General features: G+C 41.2%; 5 non-coding genes across 5 annotated transcripts; 2 read left to right on the forward strand and 3 right to left on the reverse strand.

Moving 5' to 3' along the window:
• Positions 1–3,963: 3,963 nt before the first annotated feature.
• On the reverse strand, positions 3,964–4,036 carry TRNAM-CAU (transfer RNA methionine (anticodon CAU)). The gene has a single exon. It is a non-coding gene; the product is annotated as a tRNA-Met (tRNA).
• Positions 4,037–8,272: 4,236 nt separating this feature from the next.
• Positions 8,273–8,381, forward strand: TRNAL-CAA (transfer RNA leucine (anticodon CAA)). Its single transcript has 2 exons — positions 8,273–8,310; positions 8,336–8,381. It is a non-coding gene; the product is annotated as a tRNA-Leu (tRNA).
• Positions 8,382–8,813: 432 nt separating this feature from the next.
• Positions 8,814–8,885, reverse strand: TRNAQ-CUG (transfer RNA glutamine (anticodon CUG)). The gene has a single exon. It is a non-coding gene; the product is annotated as a tRNA-Gln (tRNA).
• A 3,868-nt stretch (positions 8,886–12,753) lies between these two features.
• TRNAL-AAG (transfer RNA leucine (anticodon AAG)) lies at positions 12,754–12,835 on the reverse strand. Its single transcript has one exon. It is a non-coding gene; the product is annotated as a tRNA-Leu (tRNA).
• An 834-nt stretch (positions 12,836–13,669) lies between these two features.
• TRNAM-CAU (transfer RNA methionine (anticodon CAU)) lies at positions 13,670–13,742 on the forward strand. The gene has a single exon. It is a non-coding gene; the product is annotated as a tRNA-Met (tRNA).
• Positions 13,743–14,445: the final 703 nt, after the last annotated feature.

Consider the following 14,445-nt stretch of genomic DNA (forward strand, 5'->3'; position numbering starts at 1 on the left):
CAGAAGGCAAGATTGTTGTAACAGAAACAGACAAGCCCAGTTCTGCTACTTCCTACTGTCCTAAGCAGAATGGTTTACCATTCTGAGCTTCAGTTCCCTCTCTGCCTCTGGCTCAAGCTATACTCTCTGCAGCCCTCTACAAGGCCTACTCCTAACCCAAACAAGCTGGCGACATCACTCTCTCTTTACCAGCAGGCTTCCCATGTTCACGTAGAACCTGAAATTCTAGTACTTGGTTATTTTCTATCTAGACTTTCTTTAACTTTGCCTTGTGTAGAACACTTGAAACCAAAACACCTCCGACTCAAACCCAGGCTAAACCCAGATTGGGACTTGAACCCACAGTTTTTTAATTAGAATCACTCCCCTGGTGTCTGGACTTACTGAGGCTCAGGTTCTTTGTGCCTCAGGGCAGAAGGAAGGAATTCATTGAGAGGCAAAGTGATGGGCAAGAAATAGATTTATTAAGATACAAGATGCTTGTGAGGAGGCAGGTGAGGAGGCTTTTCTCCAAGAATTCGGTGGGCTACATTTTTGTCATCCAAGGAAAGTGGGGAGTAGGAGAAGACCACCTTCTTCCTCATCCTTCAGGTAGACCTCAGGCTCACATCACTAGCTCCTCCTTTGTATTGGGTAGGAGAGTATTTGACCCTATGACGTCAAACTAGGACTGCCTTGGTGTTCATTCAAATCAGCCGAAGGGTGGTAACATATGCTAAAATATGTTGAATAATCTCAGGTTTCCATAGAGTGAGGGTCTCCTATTTTGAAATATTATCTTTCCCTTACATTCCAGTCCTTAGCCCTAAGGAGCATTATCTTGCTGAACTTGAGTGCAGGCCTCATTTTATCTTTCACTTAATGACCTGAGGCATATCTTGTGCTTTTATTTATGGTTTTATAGTTAAGCAAGCCTGCTTCCTTCCCTGATGTCCTGATAGCTTGCTTGCTTGCTTTTTGTCTTTTGTCCTTTTAATAGCTTTCTGGAGCGATTGTTAACTTACAGTGGTCTCTAAAGTTCCCTAGGTTTCCCTCTCTATCTATGTTCCCATACTGGGACTTCTACAACCACGTGTGTAACTCTCCTACTCTATTCTTATCACACTTACCTGTCAAGGTTTTAAATCCGGGCACACTTTTTTTTTTTTTTTTTGGAATATATGCTTATATGCTTTATTTATATACATTTTAAAAAGATGTATGTGGGAGTTTCCATCGTGGCACAGCAGTAAACGAATCCCACTAGGAACCATGAGGTTGCAGGTTTGATCCCTGGCCTCGCTCAGTGGGTTAAGGATCCAGCGTTGCTGTGAGCTGTGGTGTAGGTGGCAGACACAGCTAGGATCTGGCATTGCTGTGGTTCTGGTGTAGGCCGGCAGATTAGACCCCTAGGCTGGGAAACTCCATATGCTGAGGGTGTAGCCCTAAAAAGACAAAAGACAAAAAAAAAAAAATGTATTTGACATACAACATTTTGTGTAAGTTTAAGGTATATAGACAGCATAATGACTTGACATATGTTTTGTGAAATGATTATCACAAAAAGTTAACATCCATCATCTTGTATAGATACATAAACAAAAGAATCACATGTTTGCACAGGCATTCAAGCTCCCTCGTCATCCATCCTTTGACGATGAGGACACATACACATATTTAGATATATATATACAAATTTCAACAACACAGGGATTATGGGCACTGATCCTTTGCTTAGTCAAAAATCCTCGTATAACTTCAGAGTCATTTCTCCATATGCACAGTTTCAAGCAACTGATTACAGGGCACAATTTTAGAATAGGAAGTTATTTGTACTCTCACACAATCCAAAATATTTTGTACGTAAATAAAGAAAGTGAAATTGTTACCAGAAGAAGTTTGTGTGCCCGATGCATAGTGAGGCCAAACAAACCAAATGTTGGAATTTGGGGCATACAAATGAAGTTTTATTTCAGGGCCACACAAGGAGAACTGGTGGCTTGAGCTCAAAAAACTCATGTTCCCTGATGGCTTTTTAGGAAAAGATTTTATAAGCAAAATGTGGGGTGAGGGCTGCTGGATGTGTGACTATCTTCTGTTTGGTGGTGAGGTAACAGGATGGTGCTCCAGGAATCCTGGGCTCAGCCTGAAGTTGCCATCCTCCTCCACCTGGGTGGGGTCTTAGATCCTGCAGAATGACTCAGATATATTGTTGTGTGTGTTCCTCCAGGGGGAACCAGGACCCTGCCCCAAGGCTGCACTATAGTTTCTTTCCTTTTCCTCCTTTCTTTCTTTCTTTCTTTCTTTCTTTCTTTCTTTCTTTCTTTCTTCCTTCCTTCCTTCCTTCCTTCCTTCCTTCCTTTCTTTCTTCCTTCCTTCCTTCCTTCCTTCCTTCCTTCCTTTCTTTCTTTCTTTCTTTCTTTCTTTCTTTCTTTCTTTCTTTCTTTCTCTCTCTCTCTCTCTTTCTCTTTCTCTCTTTCTCTCTTTCTCTTCTTTTTGGCCACATCTGAGTCATACAGAAATTCCCAGGCCAGGGATGGAACCAGCACCACGGTACTGAATGTGCTGCTGCAAAGATAACCCTGGATCCTTAACCCTGCACCACCAGGGAACTCCTGCACTATTGTTTCTTGACTGCTCCTCCTTTCCTTCTGCACTCTCTCCTTTCCCCAGTTAGCAACGGTTTGAGTATGCCCTTTGAAACTCAGGCAAGGTCAAGGATGCTAAATCAAACCTATTTCCTACAAATAAGAAATGGGGGACACAGAAAGGTTTTTGTACCCAGGTGGGCCCTACAGTTCCTGCTCAATTTCAGTTGGGCATTTCTCCCAAAGAAATGAAAACTTAGGTTCCTACCAAAAGCCTGCGTAAAGCATTATTCATAATAACCAAACCTGAACAGCCTTTGATGGTGAGTAGTTAAATAAATTGTGGCTCATTCATACCATGGAATACTTTTCAGCAATAAAAAGTAATGAACTATTGATATACACAACTTGGATAGATGTCAAAGGAATTAGGTTGAGTGAAAAAGGTCAGTCTCAAAAGGCTATATTGTGTATGGTTTCATTCATAGCAATCTTAAAATGACAAAACTATGGAGAGAGAGATCAGAGTAGTGGTGTATGGTTTGGTGAGAAAGGGGGTGAGGAGGTGTCTATGAGTATAAAAACGATCCTTGTGATGAAACAGTTTGATCATATGTGATATCTACACATATGATAAAACTACATAGAACTAAATACCCATGTATGTAAAAACAAGTGAAATTTGAACAAGGTTGCTGGATTATATCAATGTCAGTTTCCTGATTGTGATATTGTACTATGCTTATGTAAGATAGTAACATTAGAGGAGATGAGGTGAAGAGTATACTGGGCTACTATTCTTACAACTATATGTGAATTTATAATAATCACAGAATAAAAAGTTTTAAAAATTTTATGCACATTATAACTTCCATGTGGTATCTTTTTTCAGTCAAACAAAGCACTTAGAGAACTAATCACCAGTGATAAAAGAACACTATATACTGCTTGGCTTGCGTTTGGCTTTTACTACCCTTCCTCAACCAGTTAATGTGGCAAGGGGGCTAAGATTATGCTCACGAGTCTGACAATCAAGACCTATCTTTGAAGTCAAAATACGGAAAACCTCCTAGGTACTATGGAGTGGACTGGACTGGATGCTGGTGAAACATCCACAAGATCTGTTTTACCATCTTCCCCTACTCTGATTAGGTTCAGAGTTGTAATCCTTTACAGTTGTATTTGTAATCCTTTATAGTTGTGATCCTTTACAATTAGGTTCTCCTGAAAGGGGGTTAAATGTGAGAGTATTTAATCTCTGTAATGTAAAAGGAGACCAGAAGATGGCAGTTCAGGGCTAGTGTGGCAGGTTCATCATCCTCAGTGGTTTAGTCACTTTCTACTTTGCTGCTCCAAAGTTTGAGAGTGGTAATTTACTGAACGTGTAAAACTGAACTGCCCCCTCTGAGGTTCGAACTCAGGACCTTCAGATTATGAGACTGACGCGCTGCCTACTGCGCTAAGGAGGCAGATGTCAACTTCCTCACTTACATGATGTCATGGCCCAAGATCACTGCTGGAGTTTCATAATCACACAGAGAATCACACAGAGAAAGGGCAAAATGTCACCCGTCCCAACAACAGAATCCTCCTTTAGAAAATGGTAGCCGTTTAATTCCTTGTCAAAACTTAAACACCTTTGAGACAGACAAGAAATACTTTTAATATTTATACAAAGATAACAGTTGGAAATAGGAAGTGTCACAGATAAATCAGGACAAATCATTACTTGTCTTTGAAAATCCTACTCAGAAGTCTCTTACTCCACAGTAGCTTGAACTTGAGTATCATTGGCCACTGCAAAAAAGGTTAGGAGGTGCCATCTTTTAGTTGAGCATATTGAGAGCCAGAAAAAAAAAAAAAAAAAAAAAAATCAGGGGTGGTAAGCAAGGAAGGGAGAAGCTGAGACTTTTTGTTTTGTTTTGTCTTTTTCATGTAAGAGCCTAAGTTAAAAAAAATAGTACCACTCTGTCAAGGCTATGGTTCTTTCAGCCCAGTTCTTTGATTCTAAAATTGTGGGAGGGGTAAGTCAACTATAATGAAAACAGATTAAAAGAAATAATAAAATTGTGGGAGGGAACAATGCTGTCCTAGACGTCATGCAAAACATGGCCCACCTGGGTCCTCATCTTTTCCCCCTTTTATTTCTAACATCTTCCCTCAGTCAAAAGCCAAAAGTCCCTATGAATCAAAGGGTGTGTGTGCCCCATGCTGAGTCATCTTATTAGCATAAACTGTCAATTGTGCTCTGAGGGGCCCAGGAATAACACACTCCCATCCCTAGGGAAATTCCTAGTATTTAAAGCTTACCTCCCAGAAGAAGACAAGGGCCAGACCTTTCTTTAGGGGAAGCCAAATTTCTGACCACACAAATGCCAGGAATGTGGATGACACAACCTTCATATAAACATTAGAGCTGTCTCAAACTCAGTGTTGACAAAAATTAATAGTCAATCTGAGAAAGAAATAGAAAATTTTATTTGTGCCAGCCTGAGGATTATAATCCCTGAGACAGTCTCAGGAAGCTCTTGGAACTGTTCACCCCCTTTAGAAGTCAAAGCACAGTTATATACATTTTTGAGACAAAGAGTTAAACACCAAATGACATACTGACAGTTTATGTAATCCAGATCTGCATGTACAAAGGGAGTAGTGGGTCATCCTGACTGTTTTCAAGATTAAGGAGGAATGTTATCTCCTAAAGAGGTCTGGTTAATGCAGATGCACATACACCCTAAAGGGGAGGGAGGAAGTCCAAAAAGGCAGAGGAAAATTTTTCTTGTCTTAGCATAAAATATGAATTTTATTTCATCATTAGTATAAGCCAAAAGCTTGCTCTTCCATCATTCATTTTATCCCAGCTTGGAAGAGCATTTCAGGATAGCATGTAAAAGGAGAGAAAGTGGGAAACACTTTCCCTTCCTTTTCAGCTTCTTCTTGCCTTTGTTCTCCCATTTATTTGGAGGTGATGGATGGCAGGGGAAGGGGTGCAAAAAGCAAGATGGAAGGGATTGCTACATCCACAATTCAAGAATCTTGGAAAGAAATGATCAAAGGGCTCCCAGTGATTTGGAGGCATTTCTGTTTTGGGGTATAAAAGTGGGCGGATCTTTTTGAAGTTTGTACTATGTGCATTCCTTAATGATGCAAAACAAATTACATTTAAAAATAAGGACACAGAAGTTCCCACATGGTACAGCAGGTTAAGGATCTGGTGTTGCCACAGCTGGGGATCCGCAGGTGGCCTGGGAACTTCCACTTGCCTGGGGTTACAGTAAAAACAAACTAAACAAAAATAGAAAGCAGGGGGTTCCTATCGTGGCTCAGAGGTAACCAGTAACCAACTCAACTAGTACCCATGAGGATGAGGGTTCAAACCCTGGCCTTGCTCAGTGGGTTAAGGATCCCGCTTTGCCGTGAGCTCTGGTTGCCTGTGGCTGTGGCCGTGGTTGCTTGTGGCTGTGGCTGTGGCTCCTCTGGCTGTGGCTGTGGCTGCCTGTGGCTGTGGCTGTGGTGTAGGCCAGCAGCTGCAGCTCTGATCGGACCCCTAGCCTGGGAACTTCCATATGCTGCGCGGCTATGAAAAGAAAAAGAAAAAAAAAAATAGGAATCTTTTCTGTTTAAGCATATGTTCTTCTCCATGATCTCTGCTTCTGTATATATTTATCTACTTCTTCATTCATTAGTTCAACAAATATTTCATAGTTCTTGAATTGTATAATTTATTATTCATATGTATTTAATTTTAGATAAATCAATATTTACAGTTTTCATCATTATGACTTCATAATATTTTTCACAGCTGAACTACCCAATATACTGTATTACTTTTCCTTTCTTTGACAGCATTTGTTCTTCCTGGAATTAGTAATTGCCTCCTGTGTCTTTGCTTACTTTTCTGAATATTTTCTCCTAATATAACCCTAGCTTTCCGACACTACCTTACAAACATTATGAGGCAAGATGTGAGTTCCATATTCCTCCTTGAAACCATTCCTCTTCTACTTCTCCTTCTTCTGCTTCACTCTAGACTGATGGTTCTCTAGGCAGCAGGAAACCTGGAACCTGCCTTTTTTCCCTCTCTCCCATCATGGTTGGACTTGGCATCTTTCTTTTTCATGGTATAATTTGCTGTTTGGTGACACATTCTTTAGGCTTCTTGCGAAGGGGGTATGGAAGATACTTTTTTTTTTTTTTTTTTTTTTTTGAGACATTAGGAGACTGAAAATGTCCCCTCACAGGTGATTGATATTTGGGTTCAGTTATTAGTATGAAAATTATTCCTTTATGGAAAAGATTTAGAAGGCACCACTTTGCCGTCTTCCAGCTTTCAGTGTTGCTGTTAAGAAGAAAAATGCCATTCCAGAGCTTCTCTCTGGAAACTTTTAGCATTTTCACTTTATCCCTAAGCTCTGATATTTTATAAAGATGTGCTTTGATGTGGGGCTTTTGCCGTATATTTATGCAGGGCATATGGTAGTCCTTTTCTAATCTGAAGATTTAGGGTCTTCAGTTCTGGAAAGTAATCTTGTGTTAGTCTTTATCTCCTTTCCTTCACATTCACCTTTTCCCTTCCTGGAAGCCTCAACAGTTTGATAGCATACTTTCTGTTATGCACCCTTTTATTTTCTTACTGATTCCCTCCTTCTTTCCATGTCCACCTCACACTTTATAGAAGCGTTCTACAAATTTGCTATAAAACTCTTTAAAAAATATTGTTTAGTCACCGTAATATTAAGAACTCTCTACTCTTTTTGTTTCACTAATGCAATACCTCCTCTTACCTTACGGAATCTTTAATTATATATATATTTTTAAAAATATTTAATTACATATATACATTTAAAAATCTAGTTTCTTGTATTGTTTCATCTCAGTTCCTTTACCCGCCTTCTGTCTGCAACTAGTCTTCTCTTTATTGTAGAAATAATTCTAGGAACATCTGGTGATTATTGGTTGCTGTTTATATTTAAAATCTAAAACTAAAGAACTGATAGTTGAAGTTCTGTGGGGGTGGAGGAAGCTTGCTGACTAGAGTTTAGGGATTGCTTGGAAACCTGGCCATTTTGTTGGGGGATCTTCAAATGTCACTGTCTGTGATTCTTTAGCCCTGGGGTCAATTTCTACTGACAAACCTTAAACCTCCTGCATAAAGTAGGAGAGGGAATGAACTTGTTCATTGAGTTCAAGGAGTCTTGAAGGAGAAAGGGGTCCGGGATTGGGGCTCAGCGCCAACATTCCCTGCAGGCTGGTTTTTCACTCCCGTGCTTCTTCCTCTTTCAACTCCTGATCAAGCCTTGCTCTTGCACCTCACATCAACATCTAGTCTTCGTGCTCAAGCCGCCTAAACGCCAAGCCCCATTATAGCCTCTTGTCTATACTAACTCGTCGGTTAGTATAGACTGACCGGTTAGTATAGAAGTGGCTTGCTCACTTCTTCCCCGCTGAGTTCTCGCCAGTTCGGTTAGTTTGCCAGGGATCTTCTTGGGAAATGAGCCCGCGCTCTTGGTCCTTGAGAAGATTGAGAGGAAAGCCTCGCGAATTCGGCCAAAGTTCCTGACCTCACTAAGAAAGAAGTTTCGGTTAATTTATAAGGATTTACACTCCCATTTCTCGGATAAACCTTTATAAAGAATTTAATAACGTGGTGAAAACACAGGCTCACAATTGAATATTTTACTCTTTCAGAGCCGTTAGTTTCAGCTGTCAGGATGGCCGAGTGGTCTAAGGCGCCAGACTCAAGTGGAAAACTTCCTCCGAATAGAGGTTTCTGGTCCCCGAATGGGGGCGTGGGTTCGAATCCCACTTCTGACAGTCCGTATTTTTCCTTAGGCTCTAATCACACAGTCTCAGCCATGTTTTGGTATCCATTTATTTCTTCTCTCTACGTTTTCCTTTTCAGTGCTAACGACAAACCCTCAATGAGGTCCAGCTTCTATCTTTTCCTTTTTGGTTGCTGCTTATCAAGGATCACGTTTTCCTTTGTACTCTGGTTTGTTCATTCAAGGCGCTGTTACTGAAAGCTCATTAACCCCGGGGAGTCCTGCGGGAAAAATTAGTCTGGTGGAAACAGAAACACATGTACACAGGCTCGGTGGTTACAGGATGGTCCTGAGCTCACGGGCCCTTGAGACTGTAGTCTCATGTCCTTTCTCACTACCCGAGCCTATCAAAAATCAAAGTGCGGAAACTGAAAGCAGCCTGACTCACTGTTACAAGATTGGGAAGTAAAACGTTGAATTAGGAAGGTTCCACCGAGATTTGAACTCGGATCGCTGGATTCAGAGTCCAGAGTGCTAACCATTACACCATGGAACCCCTGTTGGCAAAGTCCTTTTTCATTGTCCACCTGATATCTCTTTCTTTGTGTTTTTTTTTTTTTTTTCCCTCCCCCGCCTTTTTTTTTTTTTTTAAACTAAGGTAGCGTTAATTGATTTCCAATATTAGTTTCAGGTCTACAATATAGTGAAAAAATTTTTATAGACTGTATTCCATTTAAAACTATTATATCTTGTGCTTTTTAGTTTTATTTTTTAAATGAGGGGATGTATAGAAAACAATTTAAAGTGATATGTGCCACTTTAACCGAAAACTGTCTCCTCAGATTGATTTTTTTTTTTTTTTAATTTACAAGGGCATTTTCTTTTGAAGGTTGGAAAATCTCTGCAATTTTCAGTCAAAGGACTATGGAAAAGCCAAACGCAAGGATGGGAGGTGGGTGAGAGTGGACTTTGTTTTCTATAAGCCTCTTCCCAGGTTTCTTTCCCTGGGGCAGGGCATGATCCTGATCCGAAAAAATGATAACCCCTGGAGGTTTTGATTTTGCCTTTATTTCCGACCCATGCAAAGGCAAATCGGATTTTAACCTTGCCTTTCAAAAGGGAGAAAAGAATAATTAACGCATTTTTTCTACAGCTTCGCTATTCATTCTAGGAGACCTGTAGACGGCCTCCAGAGCAACCTCGGAGTTTCTCTGTACTTCTTGGGCTTAACATTTTAAAATCTGTCTTCCGCCTTCGAAATACCTTAAGTACAGGACTGGTTCTCAATCCTCTTTAACACTCTAAGGTCTGGTATATAGCAGAAACTTCATCAATGGCTTGTTGTATGAACTCTTAGATGAAAGGACGAATGAATGAATGAATGCATGAAGAACAAATGAATAAATATTCAGATAGCTCAGCGTTGGGCTTTATTTGAGGATTTCTGTTTCCTTCTCTCCATAGGCTAAATCTGGCAAGTCTAAAGGGCACGGTGTTGCTTTTTTTGTGCTTGGGGGAGGGGACTCCTTTCCAGGTCCTAACTCCCAGGTGGACATTCCAGTGTTCATATGGCCCCAGAAATAAGTGTCCTCCAGTGTGGAGGGCTAAGAGAGGACGTCATAGTGCTGGGTGTAATCATTTATTTCTCTAAATCTTAACTTTATTAGTATAACATGATTATTTACCTAGTAAGTGTTAAGAATGGTATATAACAAAGAGATCATTATAAAGGGATATATGTAGTATGACTGGAAGAAATACTCATGTATAAATGACAACTTTATTTCTTAAATGATTTTGTTTTCCATTATAGTTGATTTACAGTGTTCTGTCAATTTCTACCGTACAGCAAAATGACCCAGTTGCACATATATATACATTCTTTTTCTCACATTATGCTACATTACTTTCCATCATGTGTGACTAGATATAGTTCCCTGTGCTATTCAGCAGGATCTCATCGCTTGTCCACTCCAAATGCAATAGTTTGCATTAAATGACTACTTTAGTTAGCCTAGATATTAATTACTGGCCGTTCATTCTTCCTAAGCCTCTGGTAAATCTCCCAAGGCTAAATTGCTTTGGAATCCCTGAACTATTTTCTGGTACTCATCCTTTTGTTGTATCTCCAATCAAGAAAGGTGACTATCACAAGATAGCTGGTCAATAAATATGGGTTGAAGTGACTATATCTTTTGGGAGGTGGGGAAGAAAGCATGAAATGCAAAGGCCTTTGGCTAGAGGTCACTACAAAGTTCTCTTAAGTGTCTACTGCCTTCCTCCACACATACAAACTCTCTATTCTATCTTCATGAGTGTCCTAGGTGGTCTAAGTTATCGTAATGGACCAAGACTTTCTTTCCCAGTAGAGGTGACACACTTTTTATTCCATGAGCCACAACCTTATTTCTTAAAAAAAAATGTCCAATGGTTTCAAAATTACACCAGAACCTCAAAAGCCCACCATTTACCTATAGGCTTTAAACTGCTCTCTGAGGATAGGCAGCACAGAAGGGGTACAAATAAATGTTTTTCCACATTTATATCCCAGGAAAGGAGAGTAGGTATGGAGCTGGAGAACAGGGCAAATGGCCATTATTTGCTTATTTATTTTTGTAAATTTGGAGTTCAAAAGGCTGCTCACTTTCCATTGGAATCGCTTATGATTGGTTCACAGCTATTGGAAGGTTGAATCGAACAAAGACCACTGAGGGGAAGGACTAGGGAAAGACATGACTGGGCCCCACAACCCAGAAGCAATCTGTTCCCTGGTAATCTGAGCAGGAATTGTTTGCGGTCACCTGGTAGCAGAGCTGAATCCAGAAAGAGCAAGTCATTGTGACACAGCAGTCCAGAACCAAGTTCAGCTGGAGTGTTCTGTAGAAATTGGGCTTCAGAAAATGCGACCCTATCTCACACTGAAGAACTCAAGGTGTTTGTAGCTCCCCAGCTCTGTATACCTTGCTTGCTTTGCAAATTAGAAAGATATTCTTCCATGTCTATTTATTTATTCATTAATACTTACCACAAGTATCTATTTAGTTTTCATGATGTGGAGAAGTGAGAGAAATGTGGTTCTACATCAGACCAAATTTATGATGCATTGGGAAAAGCAGACAATTACACAAACATTTCCAAAAGTTATGGTAAATGCTAAAATAAGTGACGGGTCGAGTAATAACAGATCATGGCCAGTGAATGCCAACAGGAATACCCAATTACGGCAGGTAGCAATGAGGAAAGTCTGCCAGAGGAAGGGATGGCTGAGCTGAGGCCTTCTGCATGCTCCTTGTACCTTCCATTTCTCCTTTGCAGTCTGTATCAAATTGGGATTTAAAAAAAATTTCATTTATGTACTTGTGAATTCACATATTCGATTTATGAAATAAATATTCACTCATACTAACAACTCAAACAAAATGTCTAAAGCAGAATTAGTAATCTCCCCCTTGTCTGTGCTGACACTGTTGTCACAGGAAACAATTTGAAGTGTGTCCTTCTATACATTGTATTGTTGCACTTTTCTTTGATACATTTTGGTAACAATATATGTACAAAGTCATTCTTTGTTCACTTATATTCTTTACCATGGAAATTGTGTCATCTTGGGGCCAATATGCCTCTAATGCTTGTCTTCTCTAGTAGGCACCAGGGCAGGGCAGGGACGCTCTCCCTTGTTCCTTTCCAGATCCTCGGTGCTTGATTGTAATTCCAGAAAGAGAGATCAAGGGAGGTTCCCAGCAGAGAGCAACTACCTAGCTTGAGAAGATGAGAAGCTTCGGGGGCAGAGAGAATTGCTTGGAGCAGAGACTGAGGACCCCCAACGGGAAATGCACGCAGAGTGAGAAAAAAATCTTACAGTTGGTGTGACGTTAGAGCCAGTTGTGGCAAGGGGAGACGCCTTGAGTGGAGTCACCACAGCTCAAATCAGCATATTTAGGATTCAGAATGGGAAACGAGAAGCCTGCGGTGATGCTGAAAACTGTGGCAGGGCAGGACCTGTCTCCATTTGCAAGTGGAATAGGGGAGACTGACAGCCACTCATTCGTTCATTTATTGAATAATGTAATAGGTAAGTATTGTTGTATCTGTGAGGACTAATTAAGTACCCGGCACGTAGTAGGCTCTGAATACATTTTTTAAAAACATAATGGACTGAATAAATGAAGGTCTGTTAACACGCTCCATACTTCTGGGTGGTGAAAATACGGTAAAGGAGTATATGTCATACACAGCATATGCTCATTAATTTTTTGTTAATGAAATAATCAAGTGAGGGTCTCTCTGTGGTGGACACTGGGGGGGACAGGGAGTATGGATATTATCTCTGGCCTCCGGGAAAACAGGTGGTAGTAAAAGGAACCTAACAGAGCTTGGAGCCACGTTGGACGTGGTAAAGAGTACCTACTCGGCAAAACGCAGCTTGGCAGCGGTGGGATTCGAACCCACGCCCCCGAAGAGACTGGAGCCTTAATCCAGCGCCTTAGACCGCTCGGCCACGCTACCGATGGTGACCTTATGTTTTATGTCTAGGTCATCAGACCCAAACTACTCCGGTTTTAGGACTTTTCGCTCTTCCCCCTCCCCCACCATTCTGAGCTGCCCCCATGGGCCAGTCTTGGAGCGTTCCCCTACGTACTCCCCGCACAGCCCGAGAACCTGCTGACCCTTATAACACTTTGCTTTCTCTTGGTTCCCAGATTCACCCTGAACAGCGACGCTGCAGGTGGCCCGGAAGAAGGCTCCTGCCCTGTCTGTCACCGACACAGGAAAAAAGAGTTCCGGAGACTTCGAGTTCCAGTGGACCCTGTGGGCTCCAGGTCCATCTGGACTCTAGGGATTAAGTCTCCGAACTTTAGGAGTGAGCAAGTCCGCGCCTTTGAGCCCCGAAGCTGCTAAGGAGAAACTGAGAAATAATCTGGAGGTCTCCCTCCCTTGCCCGCCTACATCCATCCCAGGAGAGCAAGCTCCTCCTTGGTCTTGAGCTTTCACGAGGGAGGCAAAGCGTACAGTCCTTGCTATTTAAGTCTTGTTTGCTCTTCAGAAGGTAGCCCATCTCCGCAGGCCCTGGTCATACAGAACAGAACGTCTGCCAAGTCCAGATTCGGCTGCCCTCTCCACCCTAACGACTTCTCAGGAAAATTGCAAGGGAAACGGGCTGTTAATCGGGCCCTTGTCTTGTTCTACATGGCTTTTTAATTCAAACTTTGGGTATTTTAAGACGCGAATGAAACCATGCCCCCTCCGCCTTATTTTGAAACACTGTGCTTAAGAAAAATTAAAAGAAAAAAAAATTCTAATAAAGTTGGTAGACGTTTTATGCGAGTGGGAGGGACAGTTGCCTCCTTAGCGCAGTAGGCAGCGCGTCAGTCTCATAATCTGAAGGTCCTGAGTTCGAACCTCAGAGGGGGCAACAAGAACTTTTTCTTCTTTCATCTTTGCAGAAAATTTAAAAAGAAAAAATCGAGTCAATTGTTTGATGAAACTGAACGGGTAACTTTCTGTCTACCTTATCCGTGTAATGTTCCGATACAAAGTAGTAATTTTCAGTAAAATTAAATATTCCTAAATTCTTCAGATTTTTTTTACACCAATTGTAGATAGAGCTAGATTTTTTAAAAATGACTTTCAAATATGTTTGGCAATTGTCTTTGTCACATAAATATCAAGGTCAAAAACTTACTGTTTGAGAGAGAGGAGGGGATGGAGAGTTATCCTGGGGATGTGGAAGGTATAGTAGGATGTGCAAAACATTTTTATTAATTAATGATTATCTTTTGTCATTATCCTGGAATTATTGCTTACTACCAGATCACCAAAGACGTCCTACCTGAAAAAGAAAAAAAAGTTCGTGTCCCCTCCTCCCCGTGGCACCAAGCCGCCCCCCCCCCCCCGCCCCGCGCGCCCCCACTTCCGGCTCCGGCCCTTCGCTTTGATTTGGACCTCTTTTCCTGCTTCAGTGCATTTGACTGGATCTACAAGTCATCCAAATTTCAAGATGGGGAAAGAGCAACAAGAGAAACAGGAAATGAAGAAATAGGAAGTGGTATTTTGAGAGTTAGGATAAGCATTTGACTCAAATAAAAATAAGCAAGATTGATATTTAACATCCAGCT

Source organism: Sus scrofa, chromosome 7, assembly GCF_054392235.1.
Source record: "Sus scrofa isolate SSC_HxYL_T2T_F1_AM1 chromosome 7, Sscrofa_HxYL_maternal_Yorkshire_Landrace_v2.0, whole genome shotgun sequence".
Taxonomy (NCBI): Eukaryota; Metazoa; Chordata; class Mammalia; order Artiodactyla; family Suidae; genus Sus; species Sus scrofa.